The sequence below is a fragment of the Rhinolophus hipposideros genome, assembly GCF_964194185.1.
Source record: "Rhinolophus hipposideros genome assembly, chromosome: 5".
Classification (NCBI taxonomy): domain Eukaryota; kingdom Metazoa; phylum Chordata; class Mammalia; order Chiroptera; family Rhinolophidae; genus Rhinolophus; species Rhinolophus hipposideros.
In genome coordinates this window covers 31,435,076-31,448,505 of record NC_138051.1, presented here as the reverse complement: position 1 = coordinate 31,448,505, position 13,430 = coordinate 31,435,076, and the positions used below count along the sequence as shown (strand labels likewise).

The 13,430-nt window shown below is 36.1% G+C and overlaps 1 protein-coding gene across 6 annotated transcripts in view; it reads right to left on the bottom strand.

The window, feature by feature from the left end:
• Positions 1-13,430, bottom strand: part of KATNBL1 (katanin regulatory subunit B1 like 1) — a 66,776-nt gene that overhangs the window by 41,761 nt on the left and 11,585 nt on the right. The gene's annotated exons all lie outside the window — the stretch shown is intronic.

Sequence of the window (13,430 nt, the reverse complement as noted above, 5' to 3'; positions counted from 1 at the left end):
TTCTAATTGGTATATTTTTAAAAACCTTACCGAGGAAGCATAAGGCAGGGCATTCCAGGAAATTAAAGCTTTTTCTTTCTGTTCTCATTCTTTTAGTTGCAACCAGTAACAATAATATGGCATACTTTTTTTTTTTTTGCCAACACAACATGTCAATCTCCTATTTTCTGTATCAGTAGCCATATATTAAATTTAAAATTTATGAAATCAAGTCTGTGTATAGTAGTGGTATCTATAGCATCCAAATGTACAAAAGCCTAAAGTTTTGGAACCAAATCACATATACAACAACAAGCAGCCAGAGGAACCAAAATCAAACTATATATCTGATTTGTTTCATGCCAAATCCTTACATTTTTGTTTCATTCTTGAAGTTAGCTCTCCAAACCTTTCCTCTACCTTTGAAAAAATAATCCGCTATGCTATTCCTCAAATTATATCTTATCCATGGACAGCCCTTCTACCCATACCCCCAGGTTAAGAAACCTTTAGGATGATGGGTGGCTGGTTAGCTCAGTGATTAGAGCACAGTGCTCATAACACCAAGGTCACTGGTTCGATTCCCACATAGGCCAGTGAGCTGCGCCCTCCAAAACTAGACTGAAAACAACAACTTGACATGGAGCTGAGCTGCATCCCCCAAAACTAGATTGAGAACAACTTGACATGTTGCTGATGGGTCCTGGAAAAACACACTGTTCTCCAATATGCCCCAATTAAAAAGAAAAAAAAGAAAAAGAAAAGAAACCTCTAGGATGAGACTTTTGTAAAAAGTAAATAAATAATTGCAGTAATACAATAAGCACTGACAGGGGACACCCATGTGAGTCAGCAAAGTTTCACTAAGGAGAGTCTTAAAGGACCAATAGCATGTGCATAACTGAAAGGCATGAAGCAACAGTTTCTTTGGCAATACCTTAAGTAGATGCATGTGACTGGAGCTTATGCTGGGAGTGGCTGTAGCAGAGTGAGAAACGAGGCTGGAGATACAGGCAGAAGCTAGATCACAAAGGGTCATGTCCACAAAGTAAGCGTTGTGTTTTTTTTTAAAGGGACACTTTTAAAGATAGCAGACTAAACACATGCAATTACTTCTACCCTTCCCTGAAACCCTATTATAATGACAACAAAGGATTTTTAAAGACATAAAACCCATAAGGACAAGGAAGAGGAGGTGACGGCAAGAACATTTTGGAAATTGCAAAGCAGAAATGATAAATGACTTAGCAGATCTGAGAAAGCCAAACCCTAAAGCAGCTGTGAGGAAATGTAAAAAGCAGAATTCCCAAAAGGTTCAGGCATTAGCAATACTGAGGACATCAAGAAATGGGGATAAAGGTGGACTTAAAACAAGCATGATGATTGAATATCTATTAAAGACACAGTTAGAACCCTAGATCCCGTTCCCTATTCCAGGAGAAAACTAGAGATTTATTGTACGGAAAATTTTAAACAAAGTCCTTGGGAGGGGGAACTCCAGGCACAAATGAGGGTGAGAGGAATATATTATAAACAGGGATACCAAGTGAAAATTTACATACTACTGCATGTTGAGGCCTCTAACCTTCTTTCTACCACTTGCAGCAGAGGCTTGCAGCCAGGCTTATACACTCTAGAAAAGAGTGTGGAAGATCAATCCCAGAGGGAAACACACAGACATACATATATTATCTAAAAACACTGACCATCAGTGATGGTCAAAGTCCTCAAAGAACTGTTTTATATCTTGATTTTGGTGGTAGTCACCTAACTGTCAAAACTGTGCAATACAAAGGGAATTTTCATTATATGTATATTTTAACTCAATAAACCTGACTTTCAAAAAAATTATCTAGACATATGAACTGCATCCATAAAACACAAATGAGACAAACAACCAACAAAGACTCTTGGAAATTAATCACTATTAGAGTAGACCCTTGTTTTTGTCAAAATATGTAATCTGATTATTAAAACAATCTATAAAATAGTCAACTTTCTAGAATCCAACTCATCAATAAATCTGCCTCTATCACAAATGAATCTTGAGAAATAAAAGTAATTAGAGAAAGAGGTCTCTAATGTCATTCATACTTTAAAAATAAATATTTTAGAATGATAATCAAAAGCATAATAGTTTGAAGCTGAGGTAACGGTCCTATTTCATTAAAATTGTGACATTCCTAAAACAGTAATATCTCATTTAAGATTTTACAAAATTTAAAAGATACAAAAAACAAAGATTACTGAAGAATGCTAGTTGGAAAACTAATTTTGAAAGCTTAAAATGGGTGATGTGACAACAATAATTTCCAATAAAATAATAGCTACCACCATTTTATCACTTAACATGGAACTATTGATGCTTTATACTGAGTATCTCATTTATTCATCAGTACAATCTCTGATGCAGATATTACAATCCCCATTAAAAAAAATACAGGTTTTGAGAACTTAAGTAACTTGCCCTAATGTACCAAAGACATTTTATGTTTATTTAGGTCAAAATTTGCCTGATCCTGATCAGTGGAGGATGAATTATAAAATTTCTCCTTTGAAGGCTATGTATTTGCTGAGCTCTGTACCTTAGGAATGCTTTCCCCTCATATATTCTTATTGCTTGCTTCCTTATAACATTTTCAAGTTCTTGCTCAAATACCCCCTCCTCAGAGTGATTGTCCCAGAGCCACCCTCTAAAATTGCAACCTACTTTCACATCTCTTATCTCCTTACCCTACCCTATTTTTCTTGATGATACTTATCACTAGTAGACATATATATTCGTCTGTTTATCATATGTCTTCTCCACTAGAATGTAAGCTCCACGAAGGGCGGGTGGGAACTTGACTGCTTGTTCACTGTTGTGTTCCCAGGGTTTACAACACTGCTTGGCATATGGAAAGTGCTCTATGAGTACATGTTGGACGAATTAGTAAAGATTCCATTCTATACCATATAAAAATGATAATTAGTTGAAACAGCTTTCACCTTCTGTCTTTAGTTCAACCCTTCCTAGTAGTCTGTGTCTTTTCCAGAATCCTTTATTCATAGATTAGCCCTGCTTATTACACACACTTACACACACACACACACTCACACACATGTATTTTTAAGTCTATAGAATTTGAATAGTTTTCCTTTAGAAGAGAACATTTATTGATGAGTATTTTTAGTCTGTCTCCCTTTTATACGGGAAAAATACTCATTTCTTCATAGGCTAAAACAGTTTTTTAAAGCACAATGTCACCTTTTTTAATTAGTGAAAGACTTCACATCATTAGAAAAATGGAAGTCAAAACCACAATGAGAAACCACTTCACAACCACTAGCATGGCTATAATAAAAACAACAGACAATAACAAGTGTTGAAAAAGATGTGGAGAAACTGGAACACTCACACATTACTGTAGGAATGGAAAACGGTACAGGAGCTCTGGAAAACAGTTTCAGTTTCTTAAAATGTTAAATATAGATTTACCATATCATCTAGCAATTCCACTCCTACATATTTATTCATGTGAAAGGAAAGTTTATGTCCACAGAAAGACTTGTATGTAAATGTTCATAACCCCATTATTCAGAATAGCCAAAAAGGTGATAGACCCAAATGTCTATCAACTGGTAAATAAACAATATGTGTTATATCCATTTGGAATACTACTCAGCAACAAAACGGCATGCAGTACTGATTCGTGCTACAATATGTATGAACATAATGCTAAATAAAAAGAGCCAAACACAAAAGACCACATAGTATAGGATTCACTTTATACGAAATGTACATAAAAGTAAAATCTAAAGACAGAAATGGTTGCCTAAGGCTAGGGTGGGAGTGGGAATAACTGCAAATAGGCACAAGGCTTCTTTGGAAGAGGATAGGGTAATGAAAATGTTCCAAAATTTGATTGCGTTGATGATTGCACAACTCTGTACATAATTATAATCAGTAAACTGTATCTTTAAATCAGGTGAATTTCACGGCATGTAAATAAAGCTTTAAAAAGTGAAGGAAATTATCAAAACTATAAGGGTAAAGTCTCATTACAAAGAATTTTTACACTACAAATTCCATTTTGCTTTATGCCTTATGCATTTGGTAGTACCTTCCTTAGGCAATAATATAGGATTATCCTTTTCCTCCAAGAACACTTGACAGTGCTACTCAGTTTAAAGCAACTGTTGATTTCTGAAGTGCCATTTGATAATATACAAAAAGGGAATAATCAAAATGGGATCAAGAGTGATTGAAGACAGGGATTATAGAAAATAGAAAGACTAATCTTTTAATGAAAAAAGAATAAAAGAGAACAAAGATAAAGCAAGGGCTAGGAGGCAGTGAGAAGAGACCAAAATAGTCACTTTACTTATAACTATTCTGAACACTGGACACAGTGTACATTTTCTTAAAGACAGTATAGTAATTGCTATAGGTATCTTCTTGAGAAGGTAGAAAAACTGGCATGTAGAAGGAACTGGAGGGATGAATTCCCTTTATATAGCAGCCATCTACAGCCAGAAAGATGAAACGGGATCTATTCATATAATTTACTACAATGGCTGCCAAATCAACAGGTTAAATAGCGCTAAGTGTTAGATACTCCCTACCTCTCCCAGGGAGACAAGCTCATCATACAGGAATGAAACATGTCTGGACTTTTGTCTCTAATAACTGAAGTTATGGGTCAAGAGCAAATTAACTTAGGCTTTCTCTTTATGTTGCTATACTATACCAATTACTTATATTGTATTTAACTCTGCAATTTCACTAGGCAGTTTCACTCCTTGAAAAACAAAGCATGGCTGTGTACAAAGAATTATAATAATTAATATTTCTGGTATCAGTGATTCTCTTCACCACCAACAGTCGCTCTCGCTATTACAAAGGGTGTGTATGGTATTTGCCAAGAGTCTTAACGCTGAAAGTTTATAACCACTATCTCATAATAAAAATACATAAAGAGGTTTTAGAATTTAAAGCTTCAGCCTATTTTTTTTTATACAGACAGATCAAGAAGCTTGCCCAAAGACAATTAGCTCGTCAGTGGCAGCGTATAGGGCATAGAATCCACTGTCATTCTACCACATCTTTGTTTTCATTAATTGAATCCAATTCATTCCCAACTAAGTCAACATTTTCAATCTTGAATAGCCAAATAAGATGAGAGCATTATTTTTCTGAGGAGATGACCAAAGAGGGACAGATGAACATAAACCATAAGGAACGCCTACTTCCCATCCTCCCCCTCTTGTCTCTTCCAAGGCCCCACACGGATTCACGGGGCTTAAAGACAAACCATAGCTTTCCTTACAAGGCAGCTGACACACACAAAATTGAAAGGAAAGGATGAACTGGACTTTCTTCTTTAAGAATTTCGAGAGGAACAGAAGGTAAAGATGAGACTTTTCTGGGACACTCTTTAGGGCCTGGGGATACTGATTCCTACCTCCTAAATTCAGCTAATTTGGTATCTGTAGCACTTATGTTTAATAATGAAATTTGAATCAGGTTAAAAAACAAGGAGATACAAAGGGAATTGAGAAGGCCAGGGTTGATCTAAATGGGATCAGTGCTCACAATGGAATATTAAAAACGCTATTTACAAGGAATATTTTGTGAAGTGGAAAGTTCAAAATTAATAGTATTTTTAAAAGCAGGACAGAAAACTGAATGTGTAGTATACTCTTGGTTTTCCTATATATAAATAAATATAATGAATTCATTCAAAAGGGCTCTATCAAAACATTAACAGAAGTTATTAATTGATGGTGGAATTACAGGTGATTCTTTTTCTTAATTTACATGTTCCTCTATTTTCTACAATGAACATGAATTATTTTCATAATATGAAGAAATAAATATTTTAACTTAATTAGGTCACTACCTTACTTACAAAAAGCTACTTAATTCTATAACTCCCTTATATGAAAAAGGTGTAAATGCTGATACACAGAGGTTAACATTTCATAGGAAGAATTTATTTTAACTTTTCCAAAATTAGGGCAACTCCATCTAATTTTCTCAATTCTTGCCTTCTCACCTCATTTGGGACTTCGCTCCCACACACACTTTTATATCTTCGATTTCTCCCTTTGAACTGATTCCTCCCCTTCTGCTTTCAAACATACTCAGGTTTCCCCTATCAACTCCTATACTCTTTCTCTACTTCTCTTTCCTGCCAAATTTCTACAATGAGTGCTTTTTAGTTTCCATTTTCTCTTTAACCCTTTATAACCTTGCTTTTATTTTGCCCTCTCATCTGAAAAAATTGCATCTTCAAGGTCACTTGAAGCTATAAGGCAGGCTTCACAGCACTGACGAAGCTCACCGAGGTCAGCCGCGCCAACTCCACAGACTGCTCCTTCTTCACCACCATTCAGCATTTCCTTCATTTCGGTGCTCCCCACCCCCTTCATCTTTCTGTTCACATGACACAGCACTATCTTGACTCTCCTTGTTCCCTTACTCTCTTTTGGTTCCTTTTTCTTCAACAACTCTTTTCTCTCTAAACTAAAATTGGAAAAATATTCTTTCATGACTAGCTATTTCTCTAGAACTATTCTCTCTTCTGACTTCTGTTTTCACCTTCCTGGTCTGCCATGGCTAGGTCCATCCAAGTCAATATAGCTAAAACCTCTTCCATCTCTTCCAAAGTCAAATCAACTAGCTGCCCTTCCTATTTAACACATTTTAAATTACTGGTATCAAATTTCTCTCCGACTAGAAACCTGGGAGTTATTTTGACTCCTCTCTCCTTCCTTCCAACCAATCACTAAGTCTTCTTGAATCTTCCTTCAGGGATCCACTCTGACCTTCCCTTTTCTACTGTCAGATCTCTAGCCCCATCATTTCAAGTGGAAATTACCGTAAGAATTATTTGGTTTTCCTGCCACCACTCTGTTCCTGGTCCCCATAAATCATCCGTTACAACCAGTGCCTGTAGTGTTCATGGCGAAATCCTCAAATCTCCAATAGTTTTCTACTGTTTACTACAGAATTTCCCAAATTATGTTTAGATATCCACATAGATTTTAATGGATGTTTTACACTGTTCAAATAAGTTTGAATATGCTGCATGTAAAACTACTTCTTGGAAATTAATTAAATACACTAAAAAGGCTCTGAGAAGCTTGCATAATTTTATTTAACTCTGACCCCCAAACTTAACCACCAACCTACTTTTTTTTATTCTGCCAGATACGTATAAAATTTGAAAGATGCAGATGTTCCAAGGAACATAATTTGTGATTGATTTACTACACCAAGACTAAACTATTTATCTAAACGTCGAAGGCCTTCATAATCCGGTACCATACTATTACAGATTAATAATTTTTTTTTAATTAGAAGTGAAAAAGAGCAAACCCCCCCCACACACACACACACACACACTACTTTTTTTTTTAATATGGGGAGGACAGGAAGTTTTTGTTAAAGGAAGAATATTCTATTGCATTGGTGTTAATCAAATAACAATATCATTAAACATAATAGCTAGCCTTTATCAAAAGTTTACCACATGCTTGCCATAGGCATTGTAGATATATCATATTATGCCTTTTTTGTTTGTTTGTTTTGTTTTGTTTAGATTTTATTGGGGAAGGGAAACAGGACTTTATTGGGGAACAGTGTGTTCTTCCAGGCCTTTTTTCCAAGTCAAGTTGTTGTCCTTTCAATCTTAGTTGTGGAGGGTGCCGTTCAGCTTCAACTTGTTGTCCTTTCAGTCTTAGTTGTGGAGGGCGCAGCTCAGCCCCAGGTTCAGTTGCCGTTTCTAGTTCAGGGGGCAGAGCCCACCATCCCTTGTGGGACTCGAGGAGTTGACTGGCACCCTTGTGGTTGAGAGCCCACTGGCCCACGTGGGAATCGAACCGGCAGCCTTCGGAGTTAGGAGCATGGAGCTATAACCGCCTGAGCCACCGGGCCAGCCCATGCCTTCTTTTTATAGGTGAGGAAAGTGAGGCACAGAAAGATTCCATAATTTGCCCAAGGTCAAACAACAATGAAGTCTAAGAATCAGGACTGGAACCTAGGTATCCTGTCACCACTGCCTCCAAGCTGAACCAGTACAGGATACTGCCTCTCAATAAGATTAAGGGTGAATGTATAGACAGACAATGCAGGTTTTAGCTTGTGAGTTTTGGCCGGTCATTTATTGTATTCCGAATCTGTTTTCTCAAATGAAGAACGGAAATATAGTTGTAAAGATCAAAATGAGGTTACGTATAAGTTGTTATTGCTATTATCATTCATAGTATTTATATAATATACAGTATATACACACAATCCTGGTATTTTGGAAGGCAAATTTGACAACTTTGTACAGCAAGCAAACTATGGTTATATCTTGTCACTCAGTTTACAGTGACTATATAACTTATCACCGAAACCAGGACACATTTGAGAGTGAAATGAGGTATTAAAAATTATGATGGGTCAATAGGCATAAACCAGATTTGTTCCAAGCAAATTCAGATGTCTAGTCACCCCAACTTATTCAAAATGTTCACTTTTCTAGATTGAGTTTTAAATAATTTTTTCTATAAGAACTATCAACTACTCAGGAGAGAAAGAAATTAGTGATACACATATGTAGTAATTCTTGATAACATAGACAAATGAGAATAAATCCAAACACGTTATGCTAAATGAGGGAAGCCAGGCTCAAGAGGCTAAATACCACAGAACTTCGTTTCTGGGACATTAAGAAAAGGCAAACTGAGGGGGATAAAAAAGCATCAATGGTTGCCAGAGTCTAAGGGAAGGCAGAAGCTGACTACAAAGGGATAAGAGGCAACTTTTTTGTGGTGAGGAACGTGTTCTGTATTTTGATTGTGGTAGTGATGACACAACTGTGTGTATGTCAAAACTCATGTAAATGATATAGCAGTAACCTAAGTTTTAAAAATTGGGGTGCAGAGAACATGTCATTCATGGCTTTTCACTGGGCTCCTTGGACACTCACTTGACAGAAGTGACATGGCTCCACTGGGGCCATATCAATTCTTTTTTTCCTCCAAGCAACTGGTCTACCCTTTAGTCCTGGAGGTTCCAGAAATGCTCCTCAAAGCATCTGGAATATTGATGTGTTTTGACTGGTGATGATTCAGGCCAGTTCTTCTGGCTTTCTCTTTGTTCTACTCAATCATGTGGGCTGCGTCTGGCCCTGACAACCGGTAAGATGCCCTCAGTGCCCTTTGTGTGCAATGAGGTGGGGCGAGTGCTCTCACTTGGAGACCAGTGGGAGTTTAAAAACCTTTATCTGCAAAGGCCTGCAGGCTCCTCCTACCTCTCCCAGCTCTCTGGAAAGCTTTCTGCTTACTATGCAGTAGGTATCACCACTCGCTACCTGGGTGAAAAATTAAAGACTCATCCAACCTGAAAGCTGGTGTAGCTAAAAGATCAGGTCAAAAAGACCCATGTTCAAATTCTCACCTTTCCCACTTAACTAGCTATGTGACCTTGGAAACAGCTGGGCCTCATTTTCCTCATCTATAAAAGTAAAGATATTTGTGTTTTTACCGACTTACTCTAAAAGAATAGGAAAATATGCGGACAATAAATTAGGGTTTTTGTTGTTGTTGTTGCTGTTGTTGAATACAGGAGGAAACTAGAATGAAGAGAATGGGGGGTAAATAAGTTAACTACGAAACTGTTAAAACTTAATTAGAGAATGTTTTAAGTCATCAAAGTGATTTCAAAGTAGTAGGCACATTGGGGGGGGGGGAGGAGAAAGCAGAGCACTAACACTGGAACTTCACAGAGAGATCAAGGGAGTCAGTTTATGAGAAGATGGCCAAAACTTAAACTAACCACATTAAAGCTTTCAGAACAGGAAAGAGGGTAAAGGGTAGGGACTAAGCTCACTGTAAGCATCCTTAAACAGAAAGCATATTTTATAACATTAGATCTCATTTTTTAAGCTTTTGCTATTAATACTTCCTGCCTCTCCTGATACTTGATTTTTATGGAAACAAATGGTTTCTTCTCCCCGAAAAGTCCCTTTCCCTCTTTTCCATTTCATCACACCTTTTTGACTATAATGATTGAGATCAAATCTTCCTCTCTGAAGCATTTCTTGATTCCTATCTTCACTGATTTCTTCTTTCACCACCTTTTTATGGCACTTAGTTAATATCACATAGTTTAAGACTTTAATAATTAATAAATAATTGAGGGCCTAAATATAAGCAAGATATTTAGCACTAACTGATCCAGGTGTGTGTGTCTCTTCTTGCCAACTAGACTGCAAAACTTTTCATGGGCAGGGACTGATTTCATACCTTTACATATATAACTTAAATGGCAATTCAACAACTCTTAGTTAATTTAAGTATATACAAAAACATCACACATATATATAGTATATCCTCCAGTGAGCAAATGAATATCATCATAATCAAAGTCCTAGTATTTTTAGGTTCATTTTTTAAATGATTAACAGAAAGCAAGCATATGTATTCAATTCAACATGCATTTACTGACCACCTACTATGTTTTAAGAGATGAATAAGAAGTACATATCTTAAACAAAACAAACAAAAAAATGTCATAGATATGGACAACAGATTAGTGGTTACCAGAGGGGAAGGAAGGGTGGGAGCAGGATGAAGAGGGTAAAGGGGATCAAATATATGGTAACGAAAGACTAGGATTTAGGTGGTGAGCACACAACAGAGTATACAGATGTCGCATCATAAAGTTGTACACCTGAACTTTATATAATATTACTAACCAATGTTACCCCAATAAATTAAATAAAAAACAAACAAATGAAAAAAAAAGTAGTAGTACATGTCTTATTTCTCAAGAAGCTCATGGCCTAATGGGAAAAAAATGACAAGAAATATAAAACAATTAAATGCTCTAAAAGAGAAATTGATAGTACAGGTTGCTAAAAAAGCAGCAGTGCACCTGAGAGGCTGCAAAGCATCCAGGAATGTATCTCAGGTCACACTAAATCTGAGTCCTGAAGACAAACGAGAAATTGTACAAATGAAATGAAGGCAAGCTCTCTATTTAAGCAAACATAGTATTAATAAAACTCTTATGTACTCAAAAATTAGAATCTAGAGCTTTCCTTATTTCTATATTTTTAGTTCTTCAGAAATGATGGTTCAATTTAAGCATTAATAAAAAGCAAAAACAAATACAGAGCAGATGGGGAACTTCATAAAAGATTAGATCAGATTGACAACATCCAAACCACTCACTATGCAACTTAAGCATCACAAAAAAGGAGAAACCAGACACAATATGTCTCCTAATGTGACATAACAGAAAACACTACATAACATTACTACTAAGTATTTTTGCCAAAAAAAATTTAACCTGAACATAATCAAGCCTCAACTGCCTGTTACCAACTGCCAGTTTAAAGAAAATACAGAACACAGACGAAACTGAATAAGCACTACCACTGGGGATGTAATTAAAAAATCCAGAAAAATAGAAATTCTTTGGGACACAAAACTGTTTCCTCAACAAATACCTGCAAGAAAAAATAATAATAATAGGAGGACCCTACATATTAAAAGAGACTGTATCAACTGAATACAATATGTGGATATTGCTTAGATACTAGTTTAAAAAAAAACTGTTGTGTAAGACTCAAGAAAATTTGAATATTGGCTGGATATGTGATTAAGGAATGATATGTTTACAACTCTAAAGTAAGACTAACACATAATAAACCGTACACAAAGTATACTTATGTATACAGTCATATACATATGTATATATATATATACACCCAATAAGCAATTATCATAATCAAGATAATGAACCCATCCATTACATCCAAAAATTTCCTGTGCCCCTTTGTAATCCCTCCCCAACCATTTGATCTGCTTTCTGTCACTAGAGATTAATTTGCATTTTCTAGAATTTTATATAAATGGTATCGTAGTATACACTCTCCTTTTAGGGGGAGGGGCACCAGTTTCTTTCACTCAACATGCTGTTACATGTATCAACAGTCTACTCCTTTTTATTGCAGAACAGTATCCTATTGTGTGGATAGATCACAATTTGTTTATCCATTCACCTGCTGATGGACATTTGGATTGTTTCCAGTTTGGGCTATAATCTATAAAGCTGTTATGAATAGTCATGTACAAGTCTTAGTATGAACAGATTTCATTTCTCTTGGGTAAATACTTGCAATGGAATGGCTGGGCCATATGGTAGACGTGTGTTTAACTTTTTAAGAAAACTGACAAACTTGTTATATCATTTTGCATTCCCATCAGCAGTGTATGAGAGTAAAGAATTATTAGTTATTGTTAATTATTTCTAATTGAATGGTATTGTGGTAATGTCTTTTTTTAAAAAAAAACTCTTTTAGAAATACATACCATGTTTCCCCGAAAATAAGACCTAACCGGACAATCAGCTCTAATAAGTCTTTTGGAGCAAAAATGAATACAAGACCCGGTCTTATTTTACTGTAAGACCAGGTCTTATGTAATGTAATATAATATAGTATAATATAATAAAATATAATATAATACCGGGTCTTATATTCATTTTCACTCCAAAAGACGCATTAGAGCTGACTGTCCAACTAAGTCTTATTTCCAGGGAAACAGGGTGCATCATACAGATGAAAAGAGATGATGTTTAGGGTTTGCACAGAGCAGGGAAAAATCAGTGAAACAAGAAATGTTGGTAACTGTTGAAGCTGGGTAGTGGGGATGTTCATCACACCTTCCGCTCTGCTTTCCTATATGATTAGAAGTTAAATGAAATAGGTAAGATACTAGACTACTTGAATGAGCATAGCTTATTTATGGGCTCTACGTGTAGCAATGATCTAGTTAAAATGGCATGCCCTTGCTCTGGGGCTAGAGGTACTAGTGTTCCCTTTAATGGCCGCAGATGCCGTCAACTTTCTCTCTGCAAGAGTCATGTGAAAGTCAGGTGGGGGAAGACAAAAATGGTTGTGTGCAGGAAGACTGTCCTGTCCCTCTGTCTCTCACTCCATACCCCTGGATCTGGGGGCAGAAGGAAGTGTGTTGTATAAAAGAAAACAATCAGAAATAAATACGGATAAAAAGTCTCTCACTTTAGGATATCTCAACAAACACTGAAGGCTTCCACAGAGGTGAACTGCAAAGCTAGGGAGCAGCAGAGAAACCTGTTACCTTATACTCCATGTACACCCAATTTGCATTTCCTACAAGTATTACTTATCTTAAAACTAAACTAAAATTAAAAATCACCGTAATTCAACCACCAGTAATATTCTGGTGCTTTTTCTCTCATGCAGTTTAGTTTTATATGTTGTATTTTGTCATTAACATTACATTTCCTACATATTAAAAAGTCTCTTTGAAAGTGACTTAAATGAATATAGTTTATCACATGGATGATGCTTATTTTTTTATATTACAGAAAATACTTTGATGGACATCTGTATATTTGTACATATTTGATTATTTCCTTTGGATAAGCA